The 14099-nt window shown below is 47.5% G+C and overlaps 1 long non-coding RNA gene across 1 annotated transcript in view; it reads left to right on the top strand.

Moving 5' to 3' along the window:
- Positions 1-7832, top strand: part of LOC119401504 (uncharacterized) — a 41476-nt gene extending 33644 nt beyond the window's left edge. Inside the window, exons 2-4 of the long non-coding RNA XR_005185450.2 lie at positions 1626-1739; positions 6716-6786; positions 7679-7832. This is a non-coding gene — a long non-coding RNA (uncharacterized LOC119401504). The remainder of the gene's footprint in view (positions 1-1625; positions 1740-6715; positions 6787-7678) is intronic.
- Positions 7833-14099: the final 6267 nt, after the last annotated feature.

Below are 14099 nucleotides of genomic sequence, written 5' to 3' on the forward strand. Positions count from 1 at the left end.
CAACAAGACAAGCTATTGCCCGTTAATTTTCAATGGAAGCTTTGAACATCGTAGTGTACTTAAACTGAACTGCCACTGGGCCGACAGCGTATTCGTTTCGCGATAATCTATTTCTATCGATATACAAAAAAAAAAAAAGAAGTTTCGCTAATTCGGCAATGTTAGGAGGCTGTTCCCAAGACGCACGACTTCAGATTTCGCCTCATTTGATAACGCAACCATGGTATCGAAACCGATATTTAGCGGTGGGAATCACACCAAGGCACTTAAAAAAGTACGAAGCATCTCCTCTCCCGTTTATCGATAAGCCAAGGTAATTGCAAGTCAATAAGCAGAACCTGATCATTCGAGTCTCATAGCACAACGACGGCTGCCGCAGATATTCTTCGCACATTCAGCGGTGCGTCACATCTTTATTTATTTTGTCTAGAAAGGAGGCACTATATAGTCGGCTAGCTGCGAAGTTCCCAAGTCGAAAGGAGGCTTCTAGATGGGGCAAGAAGGGGGAAACTGCCGTTATGAGAACCTGGGCAACGTAGCCAGCTCAGCGATAAGGCTGCCAACATGAATTCATGACATGTCAGTATAAATTACTCCCCTGACACTCCCTTATCTGTTCCCGTGCGCCGCCAAAGTTGAAACCAATCCAACCCCTCCGTGCCCCGAGTATGAGAACAGACTCGGAGGCACACACACAGACGCGAAGCGAGCACGCCCTCTAACTATTGCACATGACAGCAGGATAGGAAACCGCGTGCGTTGCTTAAATGATTTCTTTATACCTTTTTTGTCCCCTCGCCGCGGAGAAAAACAGCCCGGGGCATTAATTATCGCTCTCACACGTGCGTGTGTGTGTGCAGAACGGAGAGCCGGAAAGCCCCAAGACCATGAGCGCAGAGCGGCCGCGGCTCGCGCGGTGTTATTCTGCGCGGCCGCGTACGGAGCAGAGGTGTCTGGCATCGTCCGCTCCACGTGGCATGCTAATTGGGCCCCTGTACGGAGCTCGATACTGGCTTCGCAGTAGTAACAGGGGTGCCAAGGCCACTTGGCAACCCTGTTACAGACGCCAATCCAACGAAGGTACCGCTGCGCTTTACAGAGTTGAGGCGTTGCTGTATAACGTGCGAATTTTTTTACATTGTAAAACGACAGGTGCATTTCCTAGCCAGGGTATGAGAGAACAGCAATCTGTGGTTAAAACCAACGTTGAAATATATCCCAGTACGTCCTAAATGGGTGTATGGGGTTTCTACCACCACCACCACTACTACTACTACTACTACATCACGTGTATCGTTACTCGAGAACGCATACATATGAGGGCTTGAAAGCAGCTTAAAAAAGCTATTCAAGTTGTTGAATACACATACAAGCTCGCACGCGAGAGGCATGCAAGGCACACTACAGAAGTAACTTGTCCTGTAATTTTTCTCGCATTTTTCTCCGTGTCTAGCTTCGTAACTAACAATAATTAAATGTTTAGCAACAGTGTCTTCTTCTCGCCTTTGTGACTGTGTGACAGTGCATTGATTGTGGTTCGTTGGTCGATTGTCAGAAATTGTGGCGCCCTCTTCTATGAAAGTAACTTTCTTTTTTTATTTTATTTTACTGTCTTTTCTCTGCAGCCTCGCCGATTTCGTAGATCCTGAGAGTGCGGCCTGCGCGCGTGGACCAGCTACAACCTTGGGCCGTCCTTTCAAAGACCACCAAGGCATTCGGAGAGGCATATGCAGTGCACGGTGAGGCTTCTTCGACGTTTGCACCTGTGATCTCTTGCAGCTGCACGCACGTATCCAGCCCGAAAGCCGCCGCTTACGCTGTGTGCGAACGCGAGGTGTGCCACTCCGCCGCTGCGCAGTGCTCCTTCGTGAGGAATGGAAGAGGGGGATAGCACGGGAAGACTGCACGATGAAGCGAGAAATGGTGAGAGGGTGGAGGAGGGAGGCGAGTCTGACCTGTTGCCGCCCGTGCACTCGCGAAGCCTACAAATTCCGTTCACGGCGCCCATAAACGCCGGGGCAACAGGCGTCCACGATTCATTACAACCGCCGAGAAAAGATCTCCCATAAATCCAAAGGTGTCCGCTGATGCAGCGATCGCAATCCACCCGAGTATAGAGTCCCCATGTATAGACGCCGCGTAGAGCGCTGTGAAGAGCGGGGCCGCTGCGCGCGAACACACACGCACGCTGGCATATCCTGCGCGTTTCCGCTGCTGACTGGCACCGCAGTTACGTGTTGCCTGCACCTTCGAAGCAGCCGCGCTTTCTTCAGGCGCTAGGCTTAAATCTTATTTCTTTTTTTCTCGCGCGCACGCACTCATGTCCGTTCGTGTGGCGCTAAGGGGGGCATCGATGCTGGAGCACGCTCAGGGCAGCTATACAGCGCACAAGACGGGGCGGCGCGCGGCGATTGGGCCGGCCGGCCGTTTTCAGTGGAAATTTATTAATCCAATTAACCTTCACACGCCGGAGGGCTCCAAGGCCTCGGGACGCAGCTCACCCAACGGCGGTGGTTAATGACTGCGCCATAAAGAGGAAAATGGCCGATCGTCCCCGCTGATCCGGACCCAGAGAAGATTTACAGCGGGCGAGCGGATAGCATTTCTTCGCCCCTCACCACGCAGCCGGCGTGGGTGCCGCCGCCGCAGATATGTGGACAACATCGAACGAGGGGATATTCGCAGCACGCGCGATAACGTACAGCGGAGGCCTCGCCCAGAAAGCCCTCTTCGTGCGCGCACCTCGATTATTCATTCCCGACGCCTTCTCTTTGGAAAGGACGGTGCGATTAATGCGGTGTACTGCAAACATTGCGAACGCCTGCTTTCCGTTCCGCGGTGGTCCTTTCGAGTCCACCGATCGAAAACACTCCGCCTTGGTTAGCGCGTGCATGGTCAGGAAGCTTTTATTTACAATCGCTGCGGTCGGATCCGGTGTATAAAAGCCACGCAACACATTTATAGAAGGAAAGCACGTGTGCGCCCCCAGCAATGATTGGAAGAACGCTTAGTTTAGGTACGCATTCAGTCAGCGCTCATCATCACCGTTTAAATATTCCTGCGTAAAAAGCGCCTCCTTGCAATGTCAGCTCGAGCAGTTTTCCTGGAAAACGTTTGGCTTAGGTCAAACACGTGCTCGATGTCCGCGGAATCTGCACTCGCGGAGCCGATGTATTTAGCAGCGCTTCCAATGCGAACTGACCTGCTAGGACGCACTTAAAGGAATCAACTATAAAATGTAAAGATTTTCACAGAGGGTGGCATCTACTACCTACTTAATACTTCCTATGAAACTTAATTGTAGTGGGAGCCTTTGTTCCACTTGGCTCTCTTTCGACATACTTGCTCTTTCGATATTCCTAGAACGCGTCGTTGTCGCGCATATTTCGCGAGCATTTTATTAAATGTAATATCTGAGGGGACCCCATCTTTACAAAAATCCCGAATGTATTTCTTTGTTTCCATTTTCTTTCTTTTTTTTTGCACACCATCACACCTTTATTTTCAAGACTCTTCAAGTTCAGTACTGCAGCATAAGTGCACTCCTGTCAAGAGAGAAAAACAAAAATCAGCCTCACAAAACACATCAGAGAGGTTACCTTATATCTGCGCAACATACCTTCTACACCAAAGAACAAATTATCCAGGAGAGACAGGTAGCAAGAGCAGTGGACAAACGATCAACGAGTCGATTTATCACGTTTTTCCTTCATAGTACAAGTCACTATGCGCAACACGTTCCTATATATGCGTCGAGACGTACGCAAAAGAAAGAGAAAACTAACAAGGCCACAGACCGAGAATTTCCTGTCCTGACTGTTATGGCTGACGGATGCGGCAGCACCCCAAGTGCATGTGGCCTCGGTCTTCTGACTCTGCCGCGCAATGGCCTGAAATGCTGGGTTCAAGTGTAGGCACCAGCGCATGATATCTATGATACGCAGTCCACTAACTCATCCTCGTCACGACGCCTATGTGACGCAAAAGGCGACGGAAAGGTTGTAAAACAGCCATCTTTCGGGGCCTTCTCGTGAAGTGCGCCAGACCTGCGTCCGCACGTTCTCCGCACATTCGCAGAAGCATTCAGCGTCCTTGTGTGGCCCCGCTGGCGTCATTCTAAGTGTACTGTAAGCCACCTTCAGCGTTCACTTTAAAACACGCGAGGTTAGCAAAAAAAAAAAATAAATAAACAAGAAAAAAAACAAAAAACAAAGACGACGATGAATCGGTGGTAGAGAGATAAACCGCAAGATAAAAAAGTCGGGCTCTCTCGTTGCAAAAAAAAAAAAAAAAAAAAAAGACAGAGAGAAACATATGGAAGAAAAGAAACAAAGGAAGGAGAAGGGGGAATAAGGAAGGCGAGAAGAACAGGCGGAATGAAAATGTTACCACTCGGTTCGTGCTCGCCTGTACGGCCGACCGTCCATGCGAGCTGTCACGGCGCGTTTAAATTACAAACCTCGGCGAAGACAAACCGCCGTGAAACGCGCACCTCGTTTCTTTTCGGCCGTCTCCCCCTTTAACGGCCGGTGTACTTTTTTTTTTTTTACGTTCCTTGTTCTCCGCTTTAGCTGGGCGCCGTTCTCTCTACACTCACCGGCTTTCGTGGCCTGGTTATCGACGAGGCTTGCGTGAGTTCGAGGCGATCAATCATACCAGGATTGTTCTTAGCGTTTTGCCCACCCTTCCGGACTTCGCAATGGTCAGAAAGGGGCGCCCTTTGAAACGGGAAGTGCCTCTGCGTTAATAATGTATCCTGTTCGGACGAGCCGCAAGTAGTATAGTATATACACCAGCTGCCACGGTATCCCGCTTCCTTCGTGGAGTTTTGCCCCCCCCCCCCCCCTTCCCCCTGTCGTTTTCTTTTTTATTACTGCTATTAAACCTTCAGTGTCCTCATGTTCAACCACAGCGCATGCTGCGTACGCGTCATGAATACACATTTGCTTTCGGACTCCCCGCTTCGCTATAGATCGAAGGGTTAAATGCAAAGCGGGAGTTTCCAGATGTTCCGCAAGCTGCTATTAAAGTGAACACGCGGAAGAGTGCGGTCTTATTCGTGGGCGAAAACCGCGAGCGCGGTTTGCTGTAACAACGTTGCGAAGACAAAATAAAGGTTGAAAGAAGCACATGAATCGGTCCTCTGCGCAAAGTAATGACAGCATTAGTGAAAAACCTAATGTGGTCATTACGCATCTCACGGCAATAACGAATTCAATAACGTAAATAAGCACCGCGGTTATTTATGACTGCGTAAGGTGAAATGAATGGAGTGCTGCCGATATCAACGAGGAGATATGACGTTAAGGACACCGTACATGCACGTCTAGAAGAATACGATGACATCGCATTGCTTTATGCTCCGTATACCATCACAATGCCATGCTCGAGCATTTAAGCATGGCTCATGAAACCTCGTTTGACCATGTCTGAAACAAACTGTTTTTTTTTTTTAATGAACGACATGTCTCTTTCCTTCTTAGTAGGCGACGCACTAGCTGTTTTCAAACATTCATCAGCGATGATGATGACAATTTCTGCGGCCCTTGCCTTTGTAACGGGCGATCGATGGTATTCCCAGCTATCTCATGGTTGTCCGCAGACACGTAGAAATCGTGCGATATTACACCCTGGAACATCCATTTAAAAAAATGCAGTAACATAAATTGCCTCCAAGAGATTTTTACTATTTCTTCCAGTGCTTAATGCAGTCAATGTCGTATTAAAAAAGACCAGAAAACAAAAAAAACAATAGCACTCTTGTTTTGTCTTAATTTTTATTTTACTTTTTTTTAATAAATAAGGAAATCGCTACTGTGTGCATCAGCAGCGAATCCGAACAACTAAACAGGGTTGTTATCAGACAAGTGCGTTAATTATATATATCAGATCTCCTAGAGATCACGCTGCTCTTCAATGGCTGACGGCACGCAATAAATTATATTACGTAGCTGAAGGGAAGCAGTGGGACCGCTTACGTACACCGGGGCGTGTCATCTACAGCCTACAGTAACGTGTTGGAAGATTGTTAGAAGACAGAACTTGTTTCTTCCTTGATTTTTTACGAGTGGCCATATGAATTTACAAGCACCATTGAGCACTTCCCTAAGGGCCAGAATCGCCCGACATTTTATATACGTGTGTCAGTAATGGGTAGCGAGATCATTTAAGAGTTTCTGCTGCTTATCACCCTTAGAAAAATGGATTTAGACAGTCTATAGACTGTCTACATACATTTTTGTAAGGGCACATGACGTCATCCACAGCAAAAGCGCGCTCACATCGAACGCAGTTTTTAGCACGTATTTTGTATAACTGTTGTTTATTACAGTAGTAACATAAAGTGTATAATGAAGAAGTGCTCGGCGGACAAACCCGACACAGACTAAATCATTTAAACTTTTCCGCCAGTCTCGGTAAACTGAGGGGTAAATATCTTGTGTATGGAGTATCACATAATCGTTTGGATTATGTAGTACTTCACTACACTGCTATCATGGAGCGTTTGGATCTAATACTTGAAGGGAGTGCTATTCCCTCTGTGGGTACTGTCTGTCATTTTCAGTCGTCGTTCCCTACAAAGCACACATGTCCCTCTGTTCACTGTTTCTCATGCCTATCAGTCTTCTTACCTTCTATGAGGTCTGGCAGCAGTGTTGTGTTTCTGTTTTTGTGTCATATTTATTATGCACTATCCCAAATTTCCCTTACGCAGATCGAAATCACGTTGAAGGAAACGCGGCCTCTAGACCGTGGAATTCTTTTCCACAGGACACATTGGCTTAGGTAAGTAGACATGCATGCATAGCTTTGAGACAACCGTATCAATTGTGGGCGTTTTGCACCGGCTACGTGCAAAACAAGTAAATGTGCTTCTGTCAGCTTCACATGTTCCCCAAGTTGGGAATGCAATAGAAAAACGGCACTGCTAACTACAGCAGAAACAGCCGACACATGTTCTCTTAAATTGATTTGTGTTACACCTGTCACGATTGTGCCAGAAGCACATTCTCAGATTACAAGTATACAACTGTACCGTGTTGTGTACTTTCTCCATTTTATCTCATTCCGACTTACAGTGGCATATAAGTGGACTGCTCACTTATCAATGTAACCACTGTTGTTTTGGACTGATAACCTATTGATCAGTTTTCAATTCGTTAAATTTCCGCCATTAAAGCCGATAAAATACATTTCACAAAACCTATAATTTTAGCAATGAAGTAGACTGGAGGCTGTGGCTACATTCTAAGGAATCTGACAACGAAGGCGATAACTCCTGCTGTGTCCCTTTATGGTAGGAATTTTGTGTCAGCACTTGCAGAGTGTTTAATATTCTGCTAATCTTCTTTTAAGCTCGCAATTATGCTTACAGAGCGTACCAATGTTTGGTGGAGAAACAGACAGCCTGTGTGCTACTTCATATCACAAAGTAAAAGTATTATTACTGAATCTTGCGCCAGCGGGTGCCACGTTCATTAGTCATTTATATTTCCTTTAAATAACGTGAATTTTGTGTTTTATTATGCCATCGTTGGTGGACTTTGATGGACAGACAGACGCCACTTACACCAGCGGCATGTAAAACTTTATTGATAAACAGACATGTTTTGTCGAATTGTTTATCACGGTTTTATCGTTACCCTGCTCATTTTGCTTCTGCGGCTTTTGCTTTCAGGAGGCAAGGACACTGTGGAAGACATGCTTGAGTGTCTGCGCAAGGAAGTGCAAAGAACAAGCTGACGTACTCGTGTTGTTTTGGACAGGCACCACTTCATTGACACCAGTATTGCGGTTTTGACGTGCTTACATTGCTTACAAATAAAGCGGCTGCAATAAAATTTTTCAGCCCTTTTTGTAACAACGAACCTGCTTGAAAAACTTCATTACAGGTATATTACAGGGAGGAAGAGCTTGGGGTGGCCCGGAGGGGGCTGCCCCTCACAATCACTAGATGGGCTCCTCATTAAAGGAGCCCATTGGCGACCGCCGCGACTCGGGCTCAGTCGACCAGGGCCTTCTTCTGGCAGATCGGAACGGCTGAGCAGGGCTGCCGCCCAGTTCTCCCAGGTGGGGTTTGGTTTTGGGGCGAGGTTCGGAGTTGACTGGCATGCCCACACCATGTGGAAGAGATTGCTCCGCACAGTGCGGGCATTTTCCTAAGCGGGCACTAAGCGACGACGCCTGTTGGTGAAACTCGATCGGTCACAGCGGAGAAAAAAAAAAAGTGCATATGCACGATCACGCCTTCATTAAATAAATATCGCGCAGCTTTTACTGCACCGTTGCCGAATTCAAAATTCCTGCCAATATGGGCGAATAACCTTTCTTTGAAGGCGTAAGTCAAAGATAGGTAACGTCAGCGAGGTTACGTGAACCTTTAAACCAATGACTGTAACGAACTCATGGGTCTTCTGTTCAATTTCGTGAACATGTGTTCGTGCTTGACAACGTAAGGTGCACTAGAGTCCTCAGGCCGCCTTTCGGAAAATGCACATGCGGAAGTTTGAAATGGTTGTGGCCAGTAGCATTCCTGACATCACACTCTTTTTTATGTTACGAATGAAATGTTCATTATGGTTATATCGACGAGTCCAGAAAAGGGAGGTACGTTTCATTTCTCAACTTTAAAAGTGAAATAAATTACCTTATAGGCGCCTGCTGTCAATCACAGTTCATGAAGATGTTCCTTGTAAGCATGCAAAGCCTATGCTACAGTCAGTGTTGCCTTTAAAGTCGGTGTCGATCCATGACCAACGCGTCGTTGCCGACTCGCACTGAGCTTCGCCAGTTCTTTTTCTCTTGACACCACGAGAAGATTGGTGCACGCAGAGCACGTTTAGATTGCAGGCTTGTCGCAGTCGCGGGGATAAACGGTAAAAAAAAAAGGAAAGAAAAAAAGAGAGACCGAAGGTGCCAGAAAGAAGAGAGGGAAAGCGAGAAATGAGTGTTGTTTGCTACGACGATGCCACTATGGGCAAGGTGAATCGCGATTGGCTAGCGCGCGCACACCCTGGGAACGAAGCGGTTGGCGGGTCGGAGCGAGCAGTGCCAATATTTACAGGCGTTCACCGATCCGGAGGCTGACCCGAGGTTATTGGTTGCTGCTGCAGGCGTTTGCTGGGTGTGAGCTCGGGTCCGAGCAATAAGATGCTCTTAGCAGCGGGGACAGCGCGCTGCCGCCCAACGCCTCTTCGTTTTTCTCTTTATCAGACGCAGTGAGCGCGCTGGGTCGGGATCGGGCCGGCCCCGGATTTTCCGGCCGAACGACCCGCCCTGACGAGACAGAGTGGACAGGGAAACCTATTGTGCACTGCTCGAGGACGACTGCTGCCGGGAGTCGGACACGCGTCGGGAAATCGGGTGTCGCGTGTTTGCTGCCAATGTCAGGCCGACAGAGTGTGTGCCCGAGTGCGCGTAGTGTATATTTATATACACTGACGCTTTGGAGATTACCTGGAGCGGAAAGAGAGTTGAACAGCGCACCAGAGGTATAGCGGGTACGGAAGGTTCAACAACCAATGTCGTCAAGGTTTTTAGTGGCAAACGGAGTCAGAGTGTCTTGCAGTGTGTCTGAAACACACGGAGGTCAGGTGTGCCTCTATATGAGTCAAACAAGACCGTGTTAACAGAATGCTTGTGAACGAACCTGTCAATGGGTACCGGTGGCAGACCGTGGCTGAAGGAAAAACGACCATTATTATTTGAGACTGCATTTGATCATTTTGTCACTCCAGACTTACGTGGTTCTTATCAGCAGGCACGCTTATCATAGTGTTGAAATGATGTTAGAAGCAACTCGCGGTTATCTATTGTTCCTAATACATGTATGGAGTACACGTGATATGGATAGCGGTATTCACATAATTTTTGGCGCTGATCATGCTGGAAGTGCATTCGGCGTATATAAGCATTTGCGACCTTTTATTTGCCGAAGGAGCGTCGCACCAATTGAGAGCATCTTCTGCGAGTAGCAACACACATATACACTCACGAAACTTTTCATGCGCGACAATGCCTATCACTAACAGCATAAAGAGAAATAATGAGTAGCAGAAGCTCAAACATTCGTCTTTTAATCCTTCAGGGCAAGATGCAAGACCTTGACCAATCGATATTGATGGTTTCAGTGTTTCCTCCTCGGAACTTAGGTTCGAGTTATATCCGACTGCCACAACTGAAATGTTTACACACGGTCAGCTACTTTTTGTGCAAGTACGCTAGGCATACATGGATATCTCTAAGCAGAAAGTAGTAAAAAAAAAAAGAACGAGAACACAGTTCTCAACCGCTCGTGTCTAAAGGTGCTTAATCACGGCAACCTTGTTTCGCGTGACTTTCAATTTCTTCCCACTATTCCACCTAAAGCTAGTTCTTTATTTTTTTTTTTTCGACCAAAATAAGTTTCCACATCATGAGCGACAGGATGAAAAACGGCGACTGCCCTAGCAGCAGCCGTCAAGGAACCCGTATAGCAGCAGGCGCGAGCATCGAACGCGCACTGCTCGAAGCTGAGGAGAGGGGAAGGCGCGCTTTGCGGGTCCACTTGGTTCCGTCTGTTCTGCGACGCCGCGGCGCTCAAAGGAGCCCGGGGAACGCAGCTATGAGCGGCAGGCCGCGTGCCCTATTGCGGCCGATCCATCATGTGCCGCTGGCTCATGTAGCCCTGAGATCTGTTGCGGAGGCAAGGGGAGTCGGGCTGTGACTCCGGCATCGAAAGCTGCCACCGTGGCAAGCAACTACTCTCGGGGGCGCCAGGCTGGCTTCACGGGTCGCACAGAGCAGAAGTGCGGTCTTGCGCACAATTCGGAGCGCTCGATATCGGGACTGTCGAGCTGGTCCGGCATTGTCTCTCTTTGTCGTTGCGTTTTCACTTTATGTTCGCTGCTGCAATGTTCCAAGCCTGCACGAATCCGCTCCGCTCCCTGCTTGAGCGCAATGCGTAGTTTTTATGCATTCGACGTCTTTCTACACGTTCAACACCTCCACAACATTGAACGCTTACATATGAGCACGGTCACTTGCTTGACCCATGTTCCTTATGATTGTCATCAAGTAGAATATTCTTACTTCCTGTTTACTTCTCGTGATTGCTTTACCCGTTCATTCCCTGCTCTAATACTTCAATATGTCTCAATGTGTCCTGTTGTCTGCCTTGCATGGATAAGCAACTGGTGTTCGCAAAACGGGGACCGCAAATCTCCGCGCGCCGCATAGACTCGATACGACGATATGGGCAATGGAGATCTGACAATGAGCAGGGCAGCTGACACGTGTACCGCGTGATCATTGTCACGGTGTAAGTATGCAGACGACGTGCGTCATCAAGCTTCTCGGCCCTGTTTGACATTTTCTAGGCATTTGAGAACATCTACCACTGTCTCGTGTCAAGTTCCGAGAATTCGCGGATGTGGCTTGTTCCGAGCAGCTGCAGAATTAATGTGGTCATCCCGTTTCCTGGAAATGCGTGTCGAAGTGTCTCTCTACCGCATTCCATTCCAGGCCTAATAAGCGTCAGTATCGTTAGCTGCCACAGTTAGATCTGATGCAGCCGTCTCACTTTTGCCCTTCACGCTCATGCTGTAGTTAAATACATCTGACTGTAACAAATGCCAACTCGCTCTTAACTCGCCATGATGCTTAGGCTACTTTTCAACACTTGGCAGTAGAAGGCGCTGAAGAAAATCAGCATCGCGGAAATGTGTATGGTGAAGAAGGTTTCACGAAAAAGAAAAATTGTTAATCTCACGCGAGAGAAGCAGGCAAAAAGTAAACCAACAGCAATCGCTCGGAAAAACCGCTTCACAAGTAAAGAAAATGTTGTCCTACTTTCGTTCGTGCCTTCGGTGCTACTCAGGCGGATGCCCCCCCCCCCTTTTTTTTTCTTTTTTAAGCACCCATAACCATTTTAATTGCGGTGCCACCACATGCAGCCACAACTTACGATTGGCCAAGTGCCGGCAAGATAAAAAAAAAGTTACACATAGAGCTGAATGTAAGCATAACAATTTTCTATTAAAAAAAAAGAGTCTAAGTCGCTTTACAATGTCGATAAATACAAAAGAACGATATTTTAATAGGTGCACTATCACATTTGACGACAAGTTGCAGGCATCGTAACGCATGTTCTTTCTTGCGTCAGGAGGCCCTCAACTGCGCAGTACACCTACTTCCAACAAATACTTCAGTGCTTCAAATGACTTAATCCATCGTCCATAAGAGGTTGATCCGCATAAGTATTTTATTTTTGTATTTATAACGACAAGCCCGATGCGACTAAAAGGTGCGCAGACGCCAATTTGCGAGGCCAAATTAACTGTAGCATAAGCTTCGCATACTTACATGGAAGTCAGTCGCGAACTGTGATTGACAGCAGGCAGATGTATAAGTAGAAAAAAATTTTTTTTTTCCTTTCACTTTTAAAGCCAAGAGGTTAAAGGTGGGTCACTTCTCCGGACTCATCGCGATAGCCAACATAAAACCGTCATGTCCAAGATCAGAATAGCGTCACATTAAAGAGGCTATACGTATACTGCCAACTACTTTTCAAGGGAAGCCTATTATGAGTTACAGATTTTGGTGGCGGCGTTGTCGTGCCCCCGAAGGTGCGCCGGTCGAATGCGTATTTGTATGCGGCGCTGTTTTCTAATAATTGATGCTCTCTCGATCGTGGACTTGCCGGCGATCAGCCGTTTCTGGTGTGGCAATCTGGTCTTTTACAAGTGTCACCTGTCATTTCACGTTGCCACATTTCAACATTTCATTGTTGCCTGGATATGAACGCATGACCTCACGTTCCGGTGCCGGCGCCGGAACGTGAGTCATTAGGCACGATGCCAACTGCGTAGGCACGCCCTCATGCCACGCCCGCCACCAATCACAGCCGTTTCGCTTCCGCCGGAGAGCGAAAAGGCACGAAAGGGTTTGGCGTGCGCTGCGCCGGCTTAGTTTCCGTTCAGAAAGAAATAAAGAAAGAAATAAAAGTAGTAGATCAGGCATGTACATACATGCCAGGCTTCGCTTGCCACCGTTTTCCCGACAGGGGAAGGGTTCCTGAATTTTTTCATAATGTCTGAGCATGCGTTTTTTGAAACGCCGTCGCAAGACCCAAGTGCTCGTCTCTCCCGCTATTCCTAGCGCTGTGAAGCTCGAGCACATGTGTGGAATCGAGCAGGAGACGCATGGACTATTGCTGTCATCGCAGGTACCTACAGCGTGCGTCCAGAAAGCGCCAACTCCGATTGTCGTCTCATACAAAGGTTGCGTTTCTCAAACGTTGATGGCGAACAAAGGATGCACAAAACGAAGAGGCTGAAATCGAATAATACATATATGGACGCACTAAATGTTTAGTGAACGGCAAATTTCAGGGGAGTCTGATGTGATTGGCCAACGGGGTGTAACGCTGAATAGTATATGTGAACTGAGGCCGCGACTCAGTGAAGGTGCATGCGTACGTTGCACCAGCTGCGGTAGTTACTGACACAATTATGGGTCACCACCGTATGGGATTTACTACCCGGAAATGAAAGTTTGGCAGATCACCAAGGACCACGGAAGCCAGAAAGGCTCACGAGAGAGTATAAACACGCTTTCGTAACGCTCGCCTTAGTTATTGCTTCGCTTTGTGCATTATTGTCGCACCTACACAGGAGCTTAATGGCGAAAGACTAGCCGAGGATGAACAGAAGAGAAACACCGAAGTTCATGAAAATGAAGAGGAACGCATGAGGAAACAAGCCAAAAAAACCAGGATTGCCTTCTAGGTCAGCAGCAAGAGCGGAGAGTAAAAAAAAATAACAAAAAAATGTTGGCGCCCTCCATTATGCCATATTTTTTGCCAAAGTACGTAGCGAGAACGAGGCCGAAATAACTGTGTACGTATATATAGATGCACCTTCAATTTTAAATTTGAATGCATTTGTTGCCGAATGCAGCGTTCCAAGCGAAGCGATCATCAGACATGCCACAGCGACAAACGTTTCTGTTTAACTGTCAGGACTCAGATCGATCATCGGAAAACCATCCCGCGTGAAATGGCGCAAAACGCGGCGTGCCGCAATTCACCCCGTTGACGTAATTAACTATGTGCTGACACC

This window comes from Rhipicephalus sanguineus, chromosome 1, assembly GCF_013339695.2.
Source record: "Rhipicephalus sanguineus isolate Rsan-2018 chromosome 1, BIME_Rsan_1.4, whole genome shotgun sequence".
Classification (NCBI taxonomy): Eukaryota; Metazoa; Arthropoda; class Arachnida; order Ixodida; family Ixodidae; genus Rhipicephalus; species Rhipicephalus sanguineus.